This window comes from Triticum urartu, chromosome 6A, assembly GCF_056163025.1.
Source record: "Triticum urartu cultivar PI428250 chromosome 6A, HENAU_Tu73, whole genome shotgun sequence".
In the NCBI taxonomy this organism is placed as follows: domain Eukaryota; kingdom Viridiplantae; phylum Streptophyta; class Magnoliopsida; order Poales; family Poaceae; genus Triticum; species Triticum urartu.
In genome coordinates this window covers 228,800,113-228,826,421 of record NC_141878.1, presented here as the reverse complement: position 1 = coordinate 228,826,421, position 26,309 = coordinate 228,800,113, and the positions used below count along the sequence as shown (strand labels likewise).

The following is a 26,309-nucleotide window of genomic DNA, read 5'->3' as shown; positions in this document are numbered from 1 at the left end:
AAGATTTCGAACATGTTATTTTTATGAACTTCTAATTTTCAAAACACATACAAACACTGAATTATAAGATTAAAGATTTATAACCCATGCATAAAAGCTCTGGATTCATGACGATATTCGCTTTTACCACTCGGGCATATATTAGTTACCAATTTGCAGTAGAAACAATGCGGCCTTTTCAACTCACTACAAGGTGAGATCCTAATTGATAGACGTGTACTCCTACATGAGTATAACAACCAGGTCTAGTACATGACCTATTATTGGCACACAAAAACTATTGAGTATAGAATGAGGCCTATCGATTATTTTGAAACTACACGAGGCAGGCTGCTGACTTTTCAATATGATGAATTATGACAGATCCGAATCAAATGTATCCACGCTCTTTCAATACGACCCAACACAAGTTACACAACTGTGCAATCACATGCCATGTCAAGAAATTTAAAAGGCACATGCATATACTAACTTTATAATATTGTGGTGGCAATGTAATTAAGGACTTATAAATATAAAACAAAAAAGAGACACCTACAAATCATGACAAGATGGAAGGAAACAATCACACTTGCTTTCCGAATACAACAGATACCAAAATACGACCATAATACTGTTCGCCTAAGAACTAATATGATTTCACATATGGTTTCTATCCATGTCCAACCCTCGGCTAATAAATCATATGCATTATCTTCTCAAGTGAAAACATGTCATTAAGGGAAGTCATCTGGAAAGTAGAAAGATATTTGCCTATGATGCAATATCACAAGGTATATATGTTTCATAAGTAGCCCTCACTCATGTGGCTTGACCATGAGCTCAATCCTTAGATCCGACACCACACTCTCGATGGCCAGGGGGTGGTCTTGCTGCGCATTGGTCATGTGAGAATGTGCACTTAAACCAAAAAATGGAAGAATAAAAAATCAGTGAATATTAAAAATGCATTAACCTTCTACAAAACTCAGGTCCGACGGGTAGGTATGTACATGGAAAAACAGCTCACGGACATGGTGAACGGCCCCTTCTTTACCACAACCAAGTGCTAGCGAGGGGCTTCACTTATGTTCTTGAGTCACAGACATGCCAGATTTTACTCCATACATCTTCTCAAGTTCTCTGATCTAAATAAATGAGGTTAGGTGATAAGCTCACCATCCCAGCCATGTGGTTTGTGTTCCTTTCTATTCTACCTTTTCTATCTAACCCAGTATCAGGCTAGCAAGTTTTTGACATATCCAGGCCATTCAAATCAAGTAGCCTCCCAATTTCTTGGTCAAGTATTCCAATCACTCCTCCTTAGATACGCATATTCTCTCACCACGAGGATCCATCCTCTTGTTCTCTACAACCATGGCCAACTGGTTTGCCTTCCTACCTTCATTTTGGTATGCGGCATCACGTTAAACAACAACGAAATAGTAAATATCCTAAACTGACCAACAGGAGATGAATTAGTTTAACACTCTGACACTAACACGAAATCAACCAAATAGACGATTAGAACAAAGACATCCCCTATTGTTTTCCAAATTAGATATGAAGAGGCAATATGATACCTGATTTGGCATTGGAAAGAGAAAAATTCATTGTAGGTCACAAAACTTGAGCCGGATGACACTTTGGTACCACTACTTCAAAATACCCGAACTACGGTCCATGTACTTGTGCACAGGGTTCACTTTGGTCCGTATGTACGATTTCTTCTACGTATTCGCTGACTTGGCCGAGTAAGCGGCCGCCAGCTAGGCTTTGACCGCCACGTAGTCGACCCTAGGGTGAATACTACTCGATCTGGGGTTATTTTTGCAAAAACGCCATGACCAGCTCCCTGTCCGTCTTCTTCCCCATGGTGGGCTTCCTCAGGAACAACTTGATCTTCTTCCTGCCGAGCCAGCCATGGTGCTTGGTGGTGCACGTCTGGCTGAACCCATACAGAGCGGTGCGGCGGAAGATGCAGCCTGTGCCGACGTACATGGGGCCCTGCAGCCCGTCCATGGCGCACATGGCAACATCAAAGAAGACGAGGTTGTGGTTGGCGTACCGGTCGTTGGGGTCGATGCCCTCGAACCACTGCGGGAACTGCACGTAGCAGACGCGGTCGCCGCGACGGTCAAGCATGTAGCACATCCCTTCGCGGAGCGCCGCCGAGTTGTGCACGTAGTGGTCGCGGTCCAGGTTGAGGATGAAGGGCCCGTTCGACATGATGGCACTCGTCCTGACCAGCGCGTTCATGGCGCCGGCCTTCTTGTTGTGGTCGTACCTGGGCCTCTTCTCGCGTGAAATGTACACCAGCATCGGCAGCCGGATGTCCACGCCTGTCGTGTCGATCAGCGCGCCGGACTCCGCCGGCTCACCGCCAAGCACTGGCTCCGACGTCGGTGGCGCATGCATTGCCTGCGCGTTCATTAATCATTTGGAGAAGATACATGAGCATTTCGAATCGATTGAACAAGCATTTCGAAAGGATTTAGTATGTCAGCTGCAAAAACATCTATGGATTCGATCAATCACCTGAATGATGCCAGCGTGGTTGCCGCGCGCGTGATCCGTCGCCCTGGCGAGCCAAGTGCCGACCCACTGGGAGCCGTCAGACATCCATGTCGCTTGTTCTTACACGAGGAATTGGTACCTGTATGGGCTGAGGATGGCCTGAGAGACGCTGATCTTCCTCATCAGGAGCCGGCAGCAGCGGGCACTGAAGTTGGGCGGCTCCTCGATGTCGACGAATCCGGAGGTGGCCCCAGCGCTGTTGTTGCCGCCGACGTGCTCGTTCTCGGGCCATAGAGCGTTGCTGTAGCTGTAGGTGCCCTTGGTCTCGAAGAGCCACCGGGCGTGGTTCGAAGTTGGCCGGCTTGCCGTTGCTGCTGGGCATGGGCATCTTGATGGAGTGCACCATGGAGAAGCGCTTGGACATGGATGTCATGGGCATCTGGTCCCTCTCCTCCGACGAGGAGATGTCGTCGTTGTCGTCCTCGTCAACGGAGTCGTCGGTGTCGCTGCTGGCGGAGTAGGCCTCCTTGCAGCCTGGGCAGTTGCCGGAGACGGCGACGTAGTCCATGTAGCACTCCTCGCAGATCATGAAGCTGCAGTCACAGGGCGGGTGGCCGCCAACTCCGGCATGTCGCAGCCGCGCATCTTGCAGGAGCAGGACATGTTGACGGAGGCGGCCGGCCAAGCGCCATCGGCAGAGTTGCTGAGCACATGGGCGCGCGTCGCGCAGTTGAGGCCACCGGTGAAGATGGTGCCAGAGATGTAGCTCCTCTCCGGCAACACCTCCCCCTCCTCCTCAGCTGCTGGCGCGTCCGTGGACGCGGACGCCGTGGTCCTGTCCGGCGTGGGCGGGATGTGCACGGTGTAGTGCAGAACTCGGCGCTCGCATCGGCACCGTCCCTCGACGCATACCGGCTCCCCGCGCTCAGGTGCACCGGCGAGACCTGCAGCGTTGCGGTGGAGGAGCCGATGGAGTGCATGGGCACGGGGCTGGTGAGCCCGAACCCCCTCCTCACGACCCCATCCCTGGGGCTCCTGCCGCCAGCACCCTTCCCTCTCGTCGGTGACACGGTCACCGTCACCGGCTCCCCTGCTGGCAACGACAGCCGCCGCGACATCCCTCCACTGGTTCACCCCCGCCTCCTCCAAATCAGCTCAAAACTCCAGACGATCAAAGAACCAGCAGCAAGCAGGGCGCTCAACAGCTCAAACCGATTCCTCGCGCTCAAAGAAGAGAAAGAGAAGGGTGGTCATGGCGCTTTTGCAAAACCACCCCAATGACTCGACATGCATGCCAGGCTGCCGAAGCTCACGTGTATTCTCCGATGCCCCAGGCCGTCTCCACCAGGTCCCTGGCCCTGGCCCGCATCTCCGCTTCCTTGCTCCCTGTGACGAGCCGCCATATGGCGGCCTCCACGCCGCCCCTCTTGAGCGTGCCAGCGACCTCGAAGCCTACCCTCCACACATGCTCCACGTACCTGGCGTTCCCCATCTGGTCGTCGAAGTGCGGGCGACACACCATCGGCACCCCCTCGCAAACGCTCTCCGTCGTCGAGTCCCAGAACCCGGGCACGTCCGCGTGCCGGAGCACCTCCTCCTGCGGCGCCCACTCCACCACCATCCCGTGCCCGCGTGTCGCCTCCTCGAACCCACCCGGCAACCGTGTCAGCCCGTCCGCGGCGACTAGGCCCGGCCGGACCACCCAGAGAAACGGCACGCCGCTGCCGGTGATGCCCCAGGCCGTCTCCACCAGGTCCCTGGCCGACATGGCGTTTTTGCAAAAATAACCCTGGACCGAGTAGTATTCACCCTAGGATCGACTACGTGGCGGTCAAAGCCTAGCTGGCGGCCGCTGACTCGGCCAAGTCAGCAAATACGTAGACGAAATCGTACATACGGACCAAAATGAACCCTGTGCGCAAGTACATGGACCGTAGTTCGGGTATTTTGAAGTAGTGGTACCAAAGTGTCATCCGGCTCAAGTTTTGTGACCTACAGTGAATTTTTCTCCATTGGAAATCTTCTTAACCCAATATTCAGAGCAGTCATGATAGTTTCATGGTGTCGTCCTTTGTCTGCTTCCATGAGTGGGGAATTTCGGCGAGCACCCTACAAACTGCAAGACCCGAGATCGTGCCTCTCCCCACCTTCACCGTTGTAGCTCGTGTACACTACAAGAAATATGTCAACTTATGACCACCACTATTGGTCACTGAAAGGTCACAAATTTCCATTTATGACCTTTTTGTGACCAAAAACATAAGGTCAAAAGCTGGGCGTCGTAAACTGACTATAGCGACCTTTCTTCTGGAATGGTCGCAAACGTTTATGACCAAAATAAGTCCACTGTGGCGTTTTGGTCACTAGCAACCTCCCCAGGCCACGTAGGCATCCAGCGTGGCAAGCTGATGTGGCACAAGATTCAGCCCGGTCCAATTCAGTTTTCTACATGGGCCTAGCCCATTAATTCAGCCTTTCTATATTTTTTTCTATCAATTTTTGGTCGACTTCATGGGCCTGGCCCAACATTGCAGCCTTTTTTATTATTGGGCCTTGGCCTTTTCGTCTAAATAATTATAATTTCCTTTTTCTATTAAATGGGTCCACCAGTCAGATGGGTCCCAGTTGTCGGGTTTGGGTCTGGTAAGTGAGTCCCATCTATCGGGCTCATATTCTTCATATTTCAACTAGTATTTAACTTGGCAGACAAAAGCACACATAATACTTCAAATAAGAGCAACCAGATCACGTTGCCAATACATATGACCATGTGTAATACAGTACTTTACAAGATCTACATGTGTAACGAGCTCTACAAGTGTGATACAATACTGCTTTACAAGAAAATGACGACATGCCGGACTCGCTGGAAAACCATAGTCAAGGCTGGGAACAAACAAAACGGCAACATGGCTTCCTCTGTCAGGGCTAACGATGCTGCTCCTTCCCCGCCGCCGCACAGGTGAATTTCCTGCACAAGTGAAATTGGACTGAATCTGTAAACTTGTTTATACTCCTGGACTGTGTTTGGAATGAATTTGGAGTACAAGGAAACCAAAACAATATCTGGACTGTGTTTGGACTAAATTTGGAGTACTCCTGGACTGAATTTGGACTGAATTTAACTGAAACAATGATTAGGACAATGAACAGTACACAAAACATTATAGTCCAGAACCATATGTGACGGACGGTACCCCAACATTACACAAAGGATGGTCAATGATCAAGACTAGTGTGCAATGATATATACCTTTGGTGACCGGGCTAGAATAATGGACCATAGCCTGAGGATCACGACGTTCGTCGTCTTGACGTACTCGTGCACCTTCTTCATGATGTGTTGTGCCTCCACTATACTCTCCATCGTCATCTTGTCCGAGGACTTGTCGATGATCACCTCTGAGTATATCTCACCTATCTTTCTCTGCTTGGCCCGGACCATCGCGCCCACCGCTAGTAGCAAGGACGCTGCCAGTGCATAACCGACCCACTCGCTGCAATAGAAAAGATGAAACTTGCATATTATTCCAAGTCCCATTTTCAACTTGAGTACACACAAATATGTAACCAGGATTCAATGAAAATGATGCTTATAATCTTAATGATGCACTAAGTAGACTAACGGAAATATATATGGGAGGTATTCAGAAACATGTTTAATGGAAATATCCAACTTGGAGATATTCAGAAGCATGATACTCATAAGCATGCTGAATTAATCACATTTTTGTTCTAAAAAATGGAGAGAATAGATGTGCCTCATGAGTAATCCTATGAGATAACTAGAAGAAAAACAGTGAAGGGAATCTGTAGTATAATTCGTTCGGAACAATACTCAAGCCAGTCAGGTTAAGCAACATATGCATGAGTTTCATCTTTAGGATTAATAGAACAGGACAGATAAATTAATGTTTTTCTGAAACTATAAGAGACATAGCAGCACACATAATGTAACTATTCAAGTTTTCAACTATAAGAGACTATAGACTGTCAAATAAAGAACATCAGTTATAGAACTCTGTATCAGGTAGGCAGTAAGCATGCTTAAAAATCACATGGACATACCTATGCATATTTCCCATACTACATAAGTACTAAATAAACTAACAAGTGCTCACTTGAAAACCTTCCATGCACATGATAGTAGCTCTTCCCTCATGTCATAGAAAAAACATTTGCCAAGTAACATCATACTGCTGTTCACATACAGCGAGAGAACCTTCCATGCAAACTCCCATTGTTTTAACCCACGGGAGAAAAGAAAGGTCCTTATCATCAGGTCCAAAAGAAGCAGAAACATTCGAACAACTAGAGAAACACAGTACAGCGGCAAAAGCATTGAAAGAGCAGCAGGCTTGGACTGACACATGTCATATCTTATAAACTTAGGCAAGTGCTCTCAGGTTATCCCTAACATCATGCACTAGCTTGGGTAATTAACATCAAACAATACATATCAGTACAAGGCTAGGCAAGATAATAAAGACTTGGGAAAAGATAGCAGAGTTATAAAAAATGATATGTGCCCTTAAAGAGAGGGCAGTGTCAAGTGCGGCCACAGACATAGGCATTAGCCGCACCCACGACCCCTGGACACTCTCACAGCCGAAGAGGAGGTGCCTTGCATATGGTCTCCTTCGAGTCTGCGAGAGAAAGAACGAGGTGAAGGTCAGTACGCATCAAGGATGCTGCTATTTTGGGTTAAGCTAAGTCAAGGGCATAAGAGATTTTAGTAAAAAAACATGTGAACATCTTATACAAACTATCATCATTTATAAAATATAAAAAACAAATATGCAAATAGTTGTACAATGGTTGAGTGCTCATCTTATATTATAGCAAGCAATAGCATTTAGCCATAACCATTACTAAATTCTGCCATAAAATCAAAATCAAATTGTATTGAACAGCCGCATCAAATTCAGTTTGGAGCCCAATCCTGAGTAGGGCTGTAAGAATCATAAGACAATTTCGACAGTGAAGTGGATCGCTAAATACTAGTATTAGAGTATCCAGTACAAGCATCTGTTAGATGCATAGTTTGTTTATCTCATACAGCAGTGCAATGTGCAACATAGATTACGAGTGGTAAGACAAATTGGTACTGAATTGAAAGCAATCAGGCAGTTCAGTACAGGTGCGCAAACTCGTTTTTCAGTTAGAAGCTCGCTGCCCTAAACAGTCAGGTAGTGTAGTTTTTTAACTGAACCAAATTCAGTTTAGAGAACAGCCGCAGAAATCCAAAAACAGGATCACTGGACCGAGTAAACTGAAACTGCATAGCCGTCTAGTTTAGAGAACTAAAACTTAGCTAAATGAATTATTTACACTGCTAAATGAATTATTTAATCAAATGATTATTCATACTGCTAAATGAATTCCCTGTGTACACCCTTCAATATTAAATGATGATTGTACATGACAAAAACAAACACCGGTAAGGTGGAAGATATGAAGATCAAATCACAATTAATAACAGTACCAATAGGCAAAGATATGAAGAAGCAGTGTCAGATCAATTCATCAAGGAGCATCTAAGTACAGACAATTGTCAGACATCAGAATGCACGGTCACCGTTCCACAACAAACATCCCACTGCAACTGTAGTTACCGGTGGCTTCAGGATCAGGGACACAAAAAACATACAGCAGCAGCAGCAGCAACATCTCAAGTTCAATAACTTGCTGCCTTGCTGCCCAACCTGCTAGCTAAGCTAGTATAGACATGAACAAGGGGTATTACACACAACAGACTGACTGACACATGAAACTAGACGGCATCAAGAGTTCACTTACTCCATTACTAGGTGAGAAGGGAGGGGGTAAAAAGTACGGCCTCATTCGCACTGTCAGGGGCAAGGAACGGGAAGTAGGGAACAAATATTTTTGCAGAGGGGGAGAGGGAGAGGGGGCACTCACTGACGATGGCCTGGCGGTAGGCCTGGACCACGGCCCTGGCGACGACGGCGCCGCCCATGACGAGGAGTTGCCCGAGGAGCCGTCCGGCCTACGGAATCACCCATCAGCAGAGAGAATCAGCCATGCCGACGCGGTTAGGGATCAAATCGAGAGACGGATCGAAAGTCCAGCGCACGTACCATCTCGCCCTGGTTCTGCTCCTCCCCTCCCCTCCTCTCCGGCGGCAGCGGAAACCCTAGGCGGGAGGGCACGATTCTTGTGGGAGACGCGGGGCCCGTGAGGGGGCGGGGGCCGCGAGGGTGAGGCTGTTAGGTGGTGAGAGGGGCTTGACGCCGGCGGCAGCGGTGACGGCGGCGGCGAATCGCTCTCTGGCTGGCCGGTGGCTGAGACGGATTTGGCATGGGCGAGTTGTGGGGGGAGGAGGAGGAGGAGGAGAGTCCGGGCCACGGCGGCGCCCCTCTCTCCATTGCGGCGGTGCCTCTCTCTCAGTCTGGGGAGAAGGGGTGGGGGCGGAGGCGGCGGCGGGAGTGGATCGGTGGAGAGGCGAGAGGGGGCGGCGACGATGGATCTGGGGAGGGGATAGGGTTTGGGTGGTTGGGCTGCCCTGGGGGTGGGGGTTCTTTTTCTTTCTTTCTATTTTTTTCTTTAGATAAATGGGATGGATAGATGGATGGATGGATGGATGCCATGTCATCGATCCATGGCACAAACATTTCAACCAATAAGAACAAAGCTTATGTAATTGTGTTTTTCTATTTGTTTCTCTTGTATTTTTTGCACGAGGGTGCATTTTGAAATGGCATAATTTGTTCAAAATATATCATACTTTGCATCAGAGTGCATCTTGGAATGGCAAACAATGTTGTCTAAGGAATTTTCCATTTTATTTACACGGAAAATTCATTTTCCATTTTTCGAGTGCCCGAAATGAGGTTTTTTTGTGAAGGAACTACCAAATAATTGTTGCAAAATTGGACCAAATCATTTTTATAAAATACTAGGCCATATTTAATGCACAATTGACAAAATGGTTGGGTGTAAAATATTTTGATCCACCTCTCGTGAAAAAGACAAATTTCCGCCGATTCAGCTGGAAGCGGGTCAAATTTGAACTGCAGCTGCCTCATAGTTTGCTATTTATTTTTTCCAAAAATTATTTCTAGTTACATAAGGACCTATTTAATCAGAGAAACACTAACAAAATTCCAAGATTCAACCACTAGCTAGGAACGGTCATTCCCGCCGTTTTGACCGCATTTTGAAACGGGCATAAGAAATTCAAAAAAAATCAAAAAATTGGGAAACCTTCGCATTGTGTCATCATATGTGGCCAAGTTCCTAGGAAAAATAACAAACTTGTAATACGGCAATTATTATAAAAAAAGTGTTCTCAGAAACGAGCTATCATGTGTGGAGATCAATGGCTTTCAAGCCAAATGCTCAAACTTATGGCCACATTCATGGCATAGTTTGTTCAAATGATCTCATATTGTGCACAAGAGTGCATATTGGAATGGCAAACAATGTTGTCTAAGGAAATTTTCATTTTCGTTGGACGAAAAAACCATTTTCCATTTTTCGAGTGCCCGACAGGAGGTTTTTTTGTGAAGGAACTACCAAATAATTGTTGCAAAATTGGACCAAATCATTTTTATAAAATACTAGGCCATATTTAATGCACAATTGACAAAATGGTTGGGTGTAAAATATTTTGATCCACCTCCCGTGAAAAAGACAAATTTCCGCCGATTCAGTTGGAAGCGGGTCAAATTTGAACTGCAGCTGCCTCGTAGTTTGCTATTTATTTTTTCCAAAAATCATTTCTAGTTACATAAGGACCTATTTAATCAGAGAAACACCAACAAAATTCCAAGATTCAACCACTAGCTAGGAACGGTCATTCCCGCTCTTTTGACCGCATTTTGAAACGGGCATAAAAAATTCAAAAAAAATCAAAAAATTGGGAAACCTTTGCATTGTGTCATAATATGTGGCCAAGTTCCTAGGAAAAATAACAAACTTGTAATACGGCAATTATTATAAAAAAGTGTTCTCAGAAACGAGCTATCATGTGTGGAGATCAATGGCTTTCAAGCCAAATGATCAATCTTATGGCCACATTCATGGCATAGTTTGTTCAAATGATCTCATATTGTGCACAAGAGTGCATATTGGAATGGCAAACAATGTTGTCTAAGGAAGTTTTCATTTTCGTTGGACGAAAAAACCATTTTCCATTTTTCGAGTGCCCGAAAGGAGGTTTTTTTGTGAAGGAACTACCAAATAATTGTTGCAAAATTGGACCAAATCATTTTTATAAAATACTAGGCCATATTTAATGCACAATTGACAAAATGGTTGGGTGTAAAATATTTTGATCCACCTCTCGTGAAAAAGACAAATTTCCGCCGATTCAGACGGAAGCGGGTCAAATTTGAACTGCAGTTGCCTCATAGTTTGCTATTTATTTTTTCCAAAAATTATTTCTAGTTACATAAGGACCTATTTAATCAGAGAAACACCAACAAAATTCCAAGATTCAACCACTAGCTAGGAACGGTCATTCCCGCCGTTTTGACCGCATTTTGAAACGGGCATAAGAAATTCAAAAAAAATCAAAAAATTGGGAAACCTTCGCATTGTGTCATCATATGTGGCCAAGTTCCTAGGAAAAATAACAAACTTGTAATACGGCAATTATTATAAAAAAAAAGTGTTCTCAGAAACGAGCTATCATGTGTGGAGATCAATGGCTTTCAAGCCAAATGATCAATCTTATGGCCACATTCATGGCATAGTTTGTTCAAATGATCTCATATTGTGCACAAGAGTGCATATTAGAATGGCAAACAATGTTGTCTAAGGAAGTTTTCATTTTCGTTGGACGAAAAAACCATTTTTCATTTTTCGAGTGCCCGAAGGAGGTTTTTTTGTGAAGGAACTACCAAATAATTGTTGCAAAATTGGACCAAATTATTTTTATAAAATACTAGGCCATATTTAATGCACAATTGACAAAATGGTTGGGTGTAAAATATTTTGATCCACCTCTCGTGAAAAAGACAAATTTCCGCCGATTCAGCTGGAAGCGGGTCAAATTTGAACTGCAGCTGGCTCATAGTTTGCTATTTATTTTTTCCAAAAATCATTTCTAGTTACATAAGGACCTATTTAATCATAAATACATGGTTTGGTGGCGATACATCAAGGTTTAGGCGGTGGCCGAGGGCCCCAACTCTAGAGCGTAAACTCGCATGCCCGTCGCGTGGTCACCGCGTGACCGTAATGTTGCCATGTGTTCTGGGCGGCCTAGGAATGTCTAGTGGGTTGGGCACTCCCCAGGTTGGTGCTAGAAAGAAAATTACAACATAAGATTCTCACGAGGATACCAATCGATGCTCAAACATGAATTAGCAGCCAAGTGTTTGATTAGCGGTACGGGAAATGCACATGGCCAATGGGCGTGAGTTTTGGATGACGATGATCATCTACTAAGAAAAATGTCTTCACAAATTTTTAGCTCAAAAGGAGGATCCTAGGTGGTACTTGCTTTGCAAAGTACCACGCTGGACAAAAATATGAGTTGAAGCTGGGCTCAAAATAATGAATGGAGTGAGCTGAAATTTTGTGGAGGATGGTTATTTGAACATAGGAAATCATTGTAGAAAATTGATACCATTTGGACATGCCAAAGTAGTACTTCCTTCACAATGCTCTTCTATGGACAGAAACTTGGGAAAACTAGTGAGAGAGATTGGATGAATGAAATGAGCTCAAAATTGGTGTAGGTAAGTTACTTAGGTATGGTCATGCGCTGGTAAATTTTCAGATCATTTGGGTAAGCCTAGCTAGTACTTACTTCACAAAGCTTCTCTCGAGGTAGAAACTTTGGAAATTTCCCGAGAAAGATTTACTAGGAAAATTGAGCTGAATATTAGCATGTGGCAATGATTTGGGTATGGAAGAGTGCCCGAAAAGTTTGAGGGTAATAGGAGGGGTATATATAACACTTGCTTTGCAACGTGCCAATTTGGCCATAAAATATAAATTGAACCTGGGCTCACATAGATGATTTGACTGAGCTGCAATTTGGAGGAGGGTGATAATTTGGGCATATGAAGGAACTGTATAAATTTCATGTCATTTAGAGATATAAAAAAGGTACTTCCTTCACAATGCTTCTAGGTGGACAAAAACTATGGAAATTTGCCGAGGAAGATTTGCTAGGCAAATGGAGCTGAATTTTTTCATGCGGTAATGATTTGGATAGGAAAGAGTGCCCAAAAATTCAGAGGGCAATCAAGAATATATAAATAGCACTTCCTTCATAAAGTGTTGTTGTGAATAGAATAGGAAAATGAATATTGTTGAATTAGTTTTGAACTAGGCAAGGAAGGATTTTTACATATTTGATGAAGATATGCCCCAAAGAATTTATGAGATTTTTTTGGGAATTTTGGGAATGATAGAAATATAGGTTGCTTCACAACCTAGGGCCAAAACTGCCACATGGACATGGCACATAGGCAAAACTGATGAGATGGCGCCTAGTCATCACAACCCACCACAATCTACAAGGCTATGACCATCTATATTGGTCATTAACAACTAGAAATAAGGCAGCGGACTAGCACTGTTTGCTTTGTGACCATTTCGTGTAAGGAAATTACGACCTTTCTGACCAAAATGGTCGCAATGGTTTAGGGTTTGGAGCCCCCTGAACAGCTTTTGACCAATTGGTCTAAAATGGTCATAAATTTATGACCAATTCTTCGAGGGTCACTGATAGAAGGTCATAAGTTGACATATTTCTTGTAGTGGTACCTCTCCTCCTCCCAGGTCTCTGTCGCTTCCTCCGCCATTGTAGCTCACGCACCTCTTCCCCTCCTCCTAGACCTCCATCGCCGCATCCACCGTCGTGGCTCGAACCACCACAAAAGCTTTCCCACCGTCGCATTGGCCCATCGACATACCATGATCGTTCGCGGGCATGGTGAAATCTCCATGGGCGGGGCAACACAAAATTGATGGGAGTAGAGAGAAGTGTTAGTGTGGTCGTACAAGAGGGGACCGTCCAGTGGAGAGGGAGGCATCGGGTGGTCGCGGAAGAGGGCCTCGTCTGGAGGACATGGAGAAGGATGTGCGGTTCATGTTCTGGGGTGAGATCTGAGGACGGAGATAGGCAGACCGGAGGAGGAAGTGGAGAACGAGCGTCGTGGGGTTCTCTCGCTTTTGTTGTTTCAATTTTTTCTCGCCGTCCACGAACGTGGTCTGTTCCCTGCGGTTTTTTTTGTTGCGGGTTTGTTCGAGGGAGTGGTGAGATCGAACGAGGTATATATATATATATATATATATATATTGCAGTTTATGTGTATTTTAGACTATGTTTTTACGTTTGTAATTTTACATAACATAAAATATTTTTTACGGTGATTATATATTTTCTTACGGTTTCTTTTTGTGTCGGAAATAAGACAAAACTTACGAAACATAAAATTACGGTGCATTGATGGTAAAATAGAGGGGGGTGAAGAATAACTATTTCTCGCCCAGGGTGACAAATAGCGCGACCCTATATATATGTGTGTGTGTGTGGGCGCGCGCGTGTGAAAACGGTGTGGTGTGATATTTAAATAACCAAATCACAAATTTGATGTGACACATGTGCATCGCAAATTAACTGGACATCCTCAACCCCATGGAGGTCCTCCCACATACACTTTGAGTTGGTGGGAGGGGGCATCTCACAAAGGCGTATTGTAACACTGACCAAGAAGAATCACAATCTTGGCTATATAACCTCTTTCGTTGTTGGGTTAAAGTCATGCCTGGACATCCACACGTGGCCCCACAAATAGGCTATCTTGTCGTCGATAACCACACGGGGGAGTGCCTGAAGACAACCACTACGTTCATGTGGCCCAGACATATGTATGAAGTGTTATGTTGTGTTTGAATATACCCAATGCACAACTTTGATGTGGCACCATGCTTTTGGAACCGGAAAGTCCCCACATGAAGCGAGGGTTCACGACACGTATACTATATATATAGGACAACACTATTCTAATCCCAGGATTAGAATAGCTATTTGGATCACAGCGTCCTATATAGGAGCCGCGGTGGTGTTCCCGAACTCCATCGAAAAAAACGATCGTCTGTCCCGCACCTCCCGTGCCTGGATCCCCACCTCGCTCGCCTCGATCCCCAACCGGTGACCCCTCCCCCACCCGCCGCTAGTGCTCCGCCCCGCCCCGGACCCCACCCCCGCCATAGGTGCCCCGCCCCATCGCCGCCCGGCTCCCTACGCGTCGCTGCCCCGACCACCTGTGCGCTGCCGCCTGGCTCCCTGAGTGTTGCCGCCATGACCACGAGCGCGCCGCCGCCCCGACCACATGCCCGCCGCCGGCCTGGCTCCATGCGCGCCGCTGACTCCGACCACCTGCGCGGCGCCGCCCCGACCACCTGCACGCCGCTGCCTGTCTCCCTGCGCAACGTCGGTGTTAACCACCTGAGCACCGGTGCCACGCCAAGATCCAAGCTGGAGGTACACTACCTATCAGGTCTGATCTCCCGTGCTCCTCCCCCCGATTTCTTCTCTTACGGTGTCGCCAGAAGCCAGCCATCGTGCGCATCGTCCCTCCCCATCAGCTCTCTCTGACCTTCCCTGTCAACTCTCTCTGACCTTCCTCGCACCTCTCCTAGCTGCAGCGCATGGTGCTTCGTGGCATCCCAGGTTCCTCTCCGAAAACAGTCGTGAGTAGTGCTCCCATGAAAATCCTGTCATGTGTGCAAAGCTATGTCATCCAACTAATATGGCTAAATTTGTTTAGCAGTTTTTTCTCTTTGAACTAGCTGACAAACATGCTCCAACATATGGATGTGTTGCTCATGTGAAAAATGTGTTAACTGAACTTCACAATCTTGACCGAAGATGTTTAAAAAATGTGTTAACCCCTGATCCCATGCATCGGCGACCAGCCATCTCCAATCCTCGCACGCACGCCGTAGCACTTGCATTTCGATGCTCCAATGCCTACTGGCACTGCCTGCATCTTTGTCCTACAAAAAACTCTAGCAGTGTTTAATTCTTCTGATTTCTTGCAGCAGTCCAATATATATTACACAAGAAGAAGAAACTAACATTATGTTGCAGATGTTCTCTTTTGTGATTGTGTTAGACTTACAATAGTTTAGATGTAGGCAAGTCAAACAGAGTTCTCTTTGCTTCTGTTGATCTTCTTGGGTCATCAGGATTGTACACATTGGCAGGTCAAACAGAGTTCTCGTGGTAGGTCGAACAAAGATGCTCGTGGAGCCGTTTCTGCTAGTCGCCATCCCCTTGTTATGTCCACTGGGACACTGAATGTCGAGACCGCAAGCGAGGAGCTCAAGCTACCGGAAGAAAGCGGTGGCGGGGGTGTCGTCTCACCACCACATCCATGGTAGTAAGGCGCACTACGTCCATGGCGGGAGACCGGCACCAAGGTGGCCTGCCAGGGTCATGGAAGGGTCCAGGAAGATGCTGGTGGGCATGTTCGCCATCCCGCTGCGGCCGCCCAAGGTCACCTTCTCCACCAACTCCAGGGCAGTGGCAAGGACGTTGTGGCTGTGGCGCCCAAGAGGCCATCGTGCAGCAGCTCCAACCTGCAGCCCGTGAACAACGCGCACTACGACGAGGCCATCTCCGACTGCGTCGTGCTCTTCCACCGGTCCGCCAGGGTGGATGTCAGGTCACGGTCGTCGTCGTCCCACTTCTAAATTCCCATCGTCGTCAACTTTGTGCTAGCTTCAAGCATGTCCCACTGTGTGTGTGGGCATGTGTATGTGTGTCTGTCATGTTACTGTGTTTTTTCTTTTGACATCTGTCATGTTAGTATGTTACTGTGTTAGTAAAATGGACAATGAGCCAACTGTTGTAGGTCAATGGTAACAAGTATCAAAGCATTTTTGACATGAGGATATTGCAAAGTCCTAGTGGGCTAGCGATAACTGTGTTATAACTTCATGGTAGCCTTTTAGACCGATCATAGCTTGGATTAGTGTATTTCATTTCATAGCTTGGATGTTGTAACTTGTTAAGTTATTGTGCAGAACCTTCAGAAAAAGATACCAAAAAAGTATGTTATGGATCTTGTAACTCCTTCCCCTTTTTTTCCATTCATGCATGTTCTTTCGCGTGATTTGATGTAAGGAAGTTTGTATAAACCATATTGTTTACATACACCTAAAGGAGTATGTATTTTTTAAAGTAATCTGGAAGTTCAAATATTATTGTATAGGGAGTTCAATCATTGTATTTTAGGAAGAATGCATCTTACTATTAAAAAATGCTTAGAGAAAAAGCATTCATCAAAAAAAGTTAGCAAGCCGATTTTTGGGAGGTTCAAAATGTTAAATTCACACACAAAAAAGAGTGTAGAAAAAGATGGGCGCCGCAAAAAATGATACTAAACAAACAAATAATTTGAAGTACAAATTTGCAGAGTTGGGTAGTTCAATAAATTAAAAATAGAAAACAAAAGACTAGTATGTAGGTTACACAGGCCCATGACATGCTCGTAAATTTAAAAATTGTTTTTTATTGTGGAAAATATCCTTTGATTTCCATTTTTACGTAGAGAAACAGTGAGCAAAAAATACCACAATAAAAATGATCTCATTTTCCGTGATTTTACCCGTTTTATGTAGAGAAAGAGTTAGCAAAAAAGACTAGTCTGCATGTTGTTCAACATAAGGTTATTATTCACCAATGCACCGCTTTCTCTCTGGGAGCAGAAAAAGAGAGAAGTTCATCCTGGCAGCCCAATGTGGTTCAATTTGTATATTAAAAGAAAACCCTAGAAGTTCAAAATTAAATAACGATGCGGTTCAATTTTTATTTAGTAAGAAACGATTTCCCTTGAGACTAAGTAATCAAGCCACCAATTTCACATTAATAATAACAAACCAGTTCAATATAAAAAAACTCAAGTTCTTCCTGTTTTCTAGAAAAAGAAAAGTACGAAGTTTAATTTAAATACTAAAAGTACAAAAGGATTTCACTGTTTCTAAATTAAAAAAAACTCTAGAAGTTCAAAGTAAAATAATGGAGCGGTTCAATGTTTACTAAAACTACTAGGATATTTTCCATTACAAAAAAAACAAGAAGTCCAAATTTTAAAAATGGAGAAGTTCGATGTGAAGAAAAAACTTAGATTTTTTTCTCGTTACTAAAGAATAAAATGAAGAAGTTCATATTAAAATAATGGAATATATCAAAAAGGTTTATAAAAAATGATTTCCCCATTTTCTAAAAATACCCAAGAAGCCCATATTAAAACAACATCATGGCTCGATCTTTACGAAAAATAGAGCGCTTCAAAATTTCATAAAAAAGATTAAGAAAAAAACCAGGAAGTCCATATTAAAAAGATGGAGAAGTTTGATGATCATAAAAAACTCAGATTTCCTCGTTATTAAAGAATGAAAACAAGAAGTTCAAAAATAAAAAACAAGAAGTTCAAATTTTAAAAATAGAGCGCTCCAAAATTTCATAAAAAAGATTAAGAAATAAAACCAGGAAGTTCGTATTAAAAAGATGGAGAAGTTCGATGATTATAGTGAACTCAGATTTTCCTCGTTATTAAAGAATGGAAACAAAAAGTTCAAAAAAACAAGAAGTTCAACTTTAAAAAATAGAGCGCTTCAAAATTCATAAAAAGAGATTAAGAAAATCAGATTAAAAATTCATAAAAACACTCAAGTATTTTCCCGTAACCGAGAGAAGTTCAGATTGATAACTGCTAGAAGTTCGCATACTACCCGGTGTGCATTTGTATTAGAAAAAAATTAAAAAAGCAAAGGCTAATTGTTTTGTTGTTATAAGTTCAAGTCCTCCATCAGAGAAAGTTAAAAATTGTGAGAGTGGTTTGTACAAAAGGAATATCATTTGTGTAAAACTAACGAATGAATGAGAAAATTATAAACGAAAATACGTCACAAAAGTTCAACGTGAAAACAGCAGGAAGTTCAACTACTATAGTGAATGAATTTTAGATGAAAACTTTTAAAACCATCATGAGTATGAGAAAACGATCAACACGGGAAAGTTGCGTGTTTACAGCAGCTTTCCACCGGTATATCACTTGCTCAATTCCAGCGAGTAGATGGAGAGCTACGAGCAAAAAAAAGCACGTGAAAACAGAGTGAAGTTCAAGTAAACATGCCGAGAAGTTTAAGTTCTTCACATGGTGTATTTTTGAAGATTCTGTTTCGTGATAAAGGCCGAATGAATGATCCCGTCGTTTTCAAAATTACTTGTAAACGGCTAGGAATCAGAGAAAACCATCAACATGAAAAAGTTTCACATTTTCCGTAGCTTTTCAACGGTATATTATTTTCCCATTCCGATAAAAGTTGTAAAAATTACAGCGAAAATACGTTTTTATCCATTTTCAAAATTGACATAAAACCATAATGAATTGGGAGAAATAATATATACCAAAAAGTTTCGCATTTCCTCAAGATTTCCAACGCCATATCATTTGCTGCATTCAGATGTAAGGTTAAAAAATTAGCTCGAAAATACAAACTCGGTGGAACTTGTACCATTTTCTAAATTACTTTTAAACTGTTTAAAATTAGGAAAAACTTTCAACAAGAGTAAGTAGCGCATTTTCATAAGCTTTCCAACGCCATATCATTTGCCTCAATTGGACTAGCCATTTAGAAATGGCATCAAAAATATGAACTCGGCTGTTCGGTTTGTGAAATTTTACGATTTTCCAAATTACTCTTTAACCATAAGGAATTAGAGAAAACTTTCAACATGTGGAAGGGGCGGTTTTACAAAAGCTTTCAACGCCATATTATTTGCCTCATTCCGATAAACAGTTTAGAAATGCGATCGAAAATACGATTCACGTTTTTTGTATAAAGAAAAAACGGTTTTCAAAACTGCTCTTAAACCGCTCACATTTTGCCAAAAATTTAACTTGGGTCATGATAATCGTGTCCATAGCTTTCCAATGGTATATCGCAAGCCCCATTTGGCCAATATTGGTGGAAGTTCAACCTAGCACTGGGAGAAGTTCAAGTCGAATAACTTAGGCAGTAAAATTGCAAAAAACGCAATTTCATCACGACTCGAGAGCAAAATCCACCGATGAGCGAGATTCCTATTTAAAACGGGTATTTAGTTGCTAAAAAACATTTCTAGATTACACTAACATCATATAAAACATAACTAACCAGAATAATTCGCGCGGCGAGACACGGTTGCGAAGATAGCCCGAAGGTCGGGTTCCTACACAGGGAAGTTCAGGTGTGTAAATCAGGAAGTTCATGTTGTGATCAGAATAATATTCTGATCCCGTGATCAGAATAGTGTTTATGTATATATATAAAAAAATAGGGATTCATTTGTATATATGCCCTCAAACTTAGGTCTCGAATCTCACCAGCCAAGAGAAGAAGAATCCACCTTGGTAACCTCTCGCATTGTTGGTCGAAGTGATGGACGTCCACGTGGGCCCACGAATATATAGGTCATCGATGATAACCAAGCGAGGGAGAGTGTCCAAAGACAACCACTGCATGCATGTGCCCCAAACATATGTATGGACATGCGTGCTGCATGCATATATGCTTGAATAACAAAAGCACAACATTTTGATGTGGCGCATCTATGCATCAAAAATTGCACAGTCCCCACATAGAGAGAGGTTCATGACGTGTCGCGTGCTCGCCCCCCTCCCCCCCCCCACTTTGATCCAGTGGGAGGGATTCATGCATAAACATGCGCTCAAATTATAATATGTTATCTCACATCATGACATGCATGTACCGTACCGTATAAGACGAATCAAAATTTAATCCCCTCCTAATTATAAGTCAAATTAACCTCCATCGCTGTCAGTCAAAGTGATTGAGCAAGCGGGTACGCATAGATGGACAAAGCATCTTGCTAATAACCCCGTGAGTGAGTGCTAGAGGACAACTGACATCGCTTGCATGTGAGCCAAACACATGTATGGAGATGTGGTTGTGATGTTTGAATGCGTAATATATACGCAGAACTTTGATGTGCACTTGCCTCAAAAACCTATAAGTCCCCCACACGAAGCGAGGTTCATGACGTGCAGTATATGCTGCCCCCTCCCCTCTTCGACGCGTAATATATACTTTAACGTACCATAACACAACCCAAAAAAGAATCCTCCTTATTCGTCAAATTACCTTTCTCATTGTGTCATATATTAGATGGACGACGACCTCACGAGCCCATAGAGGGAAGCCGATGCGGAGCATCCCAAGGCCATCCACATGGAACTACCTACGTGACCCATGACACCACTTGGACCAATGACAAGAGCACGAGCAAATTCTATCGAAGATAAGGTGAACTCGCTCCTTTCCGAACTACCACTTTCTATGCATGAGACATGGCTGCTACCTCAAGCGGAAACACTGTGTGTAATTAGGTACTTGGAGGAGAGCCATGGAGCAACTACATCCAACGGACAAGATGGCGAGGACACCGAGTGCCAAGGACAAAAAGAAGGGTTGCCGCGAAAGCTACAGCCACCGGACGACCGGTCGGGATCGGACGTCCAGCGCCTGAAGCCCCAGCCGAGCTACAACGAGCGGACGACCGGCCCGGACTGGATGACCGGCGTCTCCGCACCCGTGCCAAACGAGCGGACGTCTGACGCCACCGGACAACCAGCGACCGGACGACCGCCCACTCCCGAAAATCTGGTACCTCAGCAACCGAGCCAGCACCACCGGAAGTCCGGAAGCCACCGAACGGCTGGCCGCCCATGAGCCACCGGACGACCGCTACACACCGGATGTCCGGTACCTGTCTGCGCACAGGATCGGGCCCGAGGCCCATGTACCCCTTCACTCCGCCCCCGTTTGCAATAAGACTATAAATAGACCTCCTCCTCCTTCTAGGTAGGGTTAGCATTGGTTTAGCTCATTTGAGATAGAGCTTTGCTCATCCATACGGATCTACTCCTTGAGAGAGACCGCGGCCCCTCTTCGGAGAAGATCCACGTTGGATTCAAGACCTCCTTCACGGAGAAGACCCCGATCAAGACCTCCTTTGGAGAAGAACTGGTTACCCTTTGTATCATCCCGTGTTGACTTTGGATCATGTGATCTCTATGTGTACTTGGGTCTAGCATATGTGTGATCGTTCTTGTTGGTTTGAGTGATTTTCTCGTATTTCCCCTCATGTCTCCTCTCGTGTTTTCCCTTGTGTTCTTCGTTTTCTTCGCGGGATCCGCTCCTTTCATGAAAGATCGGCCATCTAGGATTCCACCCTACATCAGAAGCATCATAGGCGAGTGAGTGACAACCATCGTCTGCACGTGCCCAAGGTGTTGGTGATGTTTTTAATACCCAATATGAACAACTTCTTGGTGGCACCTACCTCGAAAACCAAAAAGTCCCACAAAAAGCGAGATCGTTCATGACATGTGTGTAGTATGTGCTGCCCCCTCCTCCCCTCTTCTACGCATACAATATACTCCTACCGCAACACAACCCAAAAATAAACCTCCTTGTTGGTCAAATTAATCTCTCTTGTAGGGTCAAAGTGATGGAGGACAACCTCGCGGGCCCACGGATGATATATGACGCCTAGTATATGCTGCCCCCACCCTCTTCGACGCGTGCTATATATACTCCTACCATACGTAACAAAAACCAAAAAATGACCATCCTTGGTCAAATTAACCTATCTCACCGCATGTCATAGTGCTGGACGGCAACCTCGCGGGCCCACAGAGAGAGTCACACACGAGTAAGTGTCCTAGGACCACCGCATGCATATGGACAAAGATGCATGTCAAACTTTTTCTACAGCGAACATGCGATGAGAGAATTTAAGTGTTAAAAATTGGAAAAAATAGATAACACTTACCCCTTTTTATACATTGATTGATGGACCCAACTAGAGTGCCGCTGCACTCGTTGGATGAGTCGAGCGCACCCTTCCAGGCGTGCCGAACCGAACGGGTCCAACACGGCTCCATGCACCCGCCATGCATCCATCTACTAGGCAACAGCTATCAAGCACGTACCTGTGCATGACCAAGTAGCTGCGCGCTGAAGCCTTAGCACGTGTGTGTGCTGGCTTGCCTCCCGCGTTGCTATATCTTCTTGCACGTGTCGACTGTTCATGCTGCCTAGCTCGCTGTGTTGCTCGTCACCAAACCCTCACATGCGTGTTGCCGAGCGAGAGTACAATGCCGAGCGCCACCTCGCCGACTGATCCGTCCGCATGCCGCCTAATATCCAGGTGGAATACCTTGTCGACCGATCTGCTGAGCCCTACCTCACCATCCAATCCGTCCGCGTATAATGCTGAGCGCTACCTCTGCACACCGGCTGACTGGCACCGTTGGCCTAGAACCGGGGCGACCGATCTAACGGTGCGGACGACGGACTACGTCCCTCGGGTCCCTTCTGTCAGGAGCGTATAATGGATCATGTTCATTGCGACCACCTCTACATTAAACACTACTGCAACCGTCATGTGCCTCTTGCGACGACCACCACTACTACCTCAAAATAAAACAAATACACACCCTACACTAGTAGAAAACAGGGCTTTGGTCACGGGGCAATATTCACATTAGTCCCGGTTCAGTCACGAACCGGGACTAATGTAAGCATTGGTCCCTGTTCGTGCGGCTAAGGCTTTAGTCCTGGTTCACCTGAGCCCTTTGGTCCCGGTTTGAGACACGAACCGAGACTAAAGGGTGCGATGCCCTTTAGTCCCGGTTTGTGTCTCAAACCGGGACTAAAGATTGGACCTTTAGTCCCGGTTTGAGACACGAACCGGGACTAAAGGGTGCAATGCCCTTTAGTCTCGGTTTGTGTCTTAAACCGGGACTAAAGGTTCCATTTTCAAACTCTACCCCTCCCCCCCCCCCCCCCCCCCCCGTGGATCGTCTTTTTTTTGAAAAAATCAAAAGAAAATGATAAAAATTTCAAAAAATAAAATTCTTCGAGAGGTAGTTATATTACTACATCTACTAGTTAGGAAAATTTAAAAACTTAAATTTGGACATGTTTTGCAAAAAAATGTAGGGAAAATGTAAAACGGCTATAATTTTTACATACGATGTCGGAAAAAAAACGTATAATATATCAAAATGTTCGGAACGAAAATCCGCATCCGATGGAAACGGCCTACCGCCTATTTGCAAATTTTTAGAATCCTCAAATTCTAAAAGGAAAAGAAGTTATGCTCAAATTTCAGTTTTTTTTTTGAATTTTTGTTAAATCTGGTCAAACTATATATGGTCAAACTACTTATTCAAGAAGTATTAGTGTTACTAAATAATTATTCAAGAATATTAGTGTTACTAAATAATTATTTCAGTTTTTTTGAATTTTGGTCAACTATGGTCAAACTACTTATTCAAGAAATATTAGTGTTACTAATAATTAATGATTTTTAGAATAATAGTTTCAAACTCAAACAGTGAAATGTGTGACTTCATGCTCAAGCTAAATTCCTGAGGGTTAATAGGATTGACATCTTACTATTGTCAGGAAAACAACAAGTGCAGACTTACAAACGAGGGAGAATAGAACCCGGAAGTTAAGCATGCTCAGGCTGGAGTAGTGAGAGGATGGGTGACCGTTCAAAAAGTTAGATGATTTGGAATGATGAGGGGTGATTAGAGATTAAAGGTTAAATTGAGTAGTGATGAGGGGTGATTAGAGATTAGAGGTTAAAATAATTCAGAAATTTGAAATTCAAAAAAATTTCAAAAAAATTCAAAAAAAAACATAAAATTTCCTTTAGTACCGGTTGGTGTTACCAACCGGGACTAAAGGTGGACCTCCAGGCAGCGGCCATGTGGAGGGCCTTTAGTCCTGGTTCCAGTTAGAACTGGGAATAAAGGGAGAGGCTTTAGTACCGACCCTTTAGTCCCGGTTCCAGAACCGAGACTAAAGGCCCCTTATGAACCGGGACTAAAGGCCCTTTTTTTACTAGTGCTAGAACCAAGGCATCACCTCGTTGTGTATCGCGTCTTGACGCTTGTCTATATTAAGCAAGTTCTAACATGCAGCCACATGTATGTCATACGACAACATCTTCTAGTATAGCATATCATAATTGTTTATCGGGACCATAGAGGTAACTATCGCAACCTTCGTGTCGTACTAATCGTGGAGTGTGTTGCTGGCAGAGGCTTCGGATCATCATGAAACGCCTCCTCCATCGTCTGATCCGTGTTGCTGAACTATGACGAGCTTGCCGACAAGTCAGCCCTAGTCTGTCACGCACATCGGTCTCAAAGTCCACTCCTTGGCCTCGGAAACAAAGGTTTTCACATCCCACTATGAGGTTGCCTATTCCAGAAGATGCTCGATATACTTGCCTCCATGTAATGTCAAAACAATGGGAAAACGATCAAACTTTGTCCATACAAGCTTAGGAACTATTTTGGTTCTAAAACAGAAATACAAGGAAGAAATAAAGAAATTGTTTATGTCCTACTATTTAAAAAGGAGCAACTTCCTCCTAGTTTTGCCAGTGCATGTGATCTTAATGATGTCATTTAGCGAGCAACTATGTGGAGTTTTCTGAACAAGTCTATTGTTTTCATCGAGCAACTAGGTAGTAGTATTCCAGAAAAACACACACGGTAAAGGTGACCCAACGCAGCCCCCCCCTTACCCCTCCCCGTTTTGCGGGTACCAGTGATTCTGACGAGATGTGATTAGCGGGCAACTATATGTAGTCTTTTGAAAAACTTCATTCTTTTCCTTGGGCAACTAGGCAGTAGAAGAGGACAACACACACATACACACACACACATAGTCATGTGCCTCATATATCCAGCTAGGAAACTTGACCCGTTCCACCCCCTCCCCTCTACGGCCGCACCAATGAACCCCACCTAAAATCTTAACTCCGCCTCTATGACACAAACTTTATTGCAGGCACCTAAAATCTTTAGATATTTACCAAATAATGGTCTCAGTATGTTTATGTTCATGAGGATTGGGCAACTGGATACATGGTTTTAGGCAAACTATATGATTGATTGTGGGCAACTGGATACATGGTTCCAGGTAACTTGTGACGCCCCTGATTCAATCGTACACTAATCATACACGCAAACGTGTATGATCAAGATCAGGGACTCACGGGAAGATATCACAACACAACTCTACAAATAAAATAAGTCATACAAGCATCATATTACAAGCCAGGGGCCTCGAAGGCTCAAATACAAGAGCTCGATCATAGACGAGTCAGCGGAAGCAACAATATCTGAGTACAGACATAAGTTAAACAAGTGTGCCTTAAGAAGGCTAGCACAAACTGGGATACAGATCGAAAGAGGCGTAGGCCTCCTGCCTGGGATCCTCCTAACTACTCCTGGTCGCCGTCAGTGGGCTGCACGTAGTAGTAGGCACCTCCCGAGTAGTAGTAGTAGTCGTCGACGGTGGCGTCTGGATCCTGGGCTCCAACATCTGGTTGCGACAACCAGGTAGAAGGGATAGGGGGAAAAGAGGGAGAAAGCAGCCGTGAGTACTCATCCAAAGTACTCGCAAGCAAGGAGCTATACTACATATGTATGCATTGGTATCAACTGGAGTAAGGCTATTATATGTGGACTGAACTTCAGAATGCCAGAATAAGAGGGGGATAGCTAATCATGTCGAAGACTACGCTTCTGGCAGCCTCCGTCTTGCAGCATGTAGAAGAGAGTAGACTGAAGTCCTCCAAGTAACATCGCATAGCATAACCCTAACCGATGATCCTCCCCTCGTCGCCCTGTGAGAGAGCGATCACCGGTTGTATCTGGCACTTGGAAGGGTGTGTTTTATTAAGTATCCGGTTCTAGTTGTCATAAGGTCAAGGTACAACTCCA

General features: G+C 44.5%; 4 pseudogenes; 1 reads left to right on the top strand and 3 right to left on the bottom strand.

The window, feature by feature from the left end:
• Nucleotides 1-1,803: 1,803 nt before the first annotated feature.
• On the bottom strand, nucleotides 1,804-2,601 carry LOC125516717 (cellulose synthase-like protein D4 pseudogene; annotated as a pseudogene).
• Nucleotides 2,602-2,616: 15 nt separating this feature from the next.
• On the bottom strand, nucleotides 2,617-3,144 carry LOC147964855 (cellulose synthase-like protein D4 pseudogene; annotated as a pseudogene).
• Nucleotides 3,145-3,805: 661 nt separating this feature from the next.
• LOC147964854 (DIMBOA UDP-glucosyltransferase BX8 pseudogene) lies at nucleotides 3,806-4,264 on the bottom strand (annotated as a pseudogene).
• Nucleotides 4,265-15,784: 11,520 nt separating this feature from the next.
• Nucleotides 15,785-16,179, top strand: LOC147964853 (uncharacterized; annotated as a pseudogene).
• The last annotated feature ends 10,130 nt before the right edge of the window (nucleotides 16,180-26,309 follow it).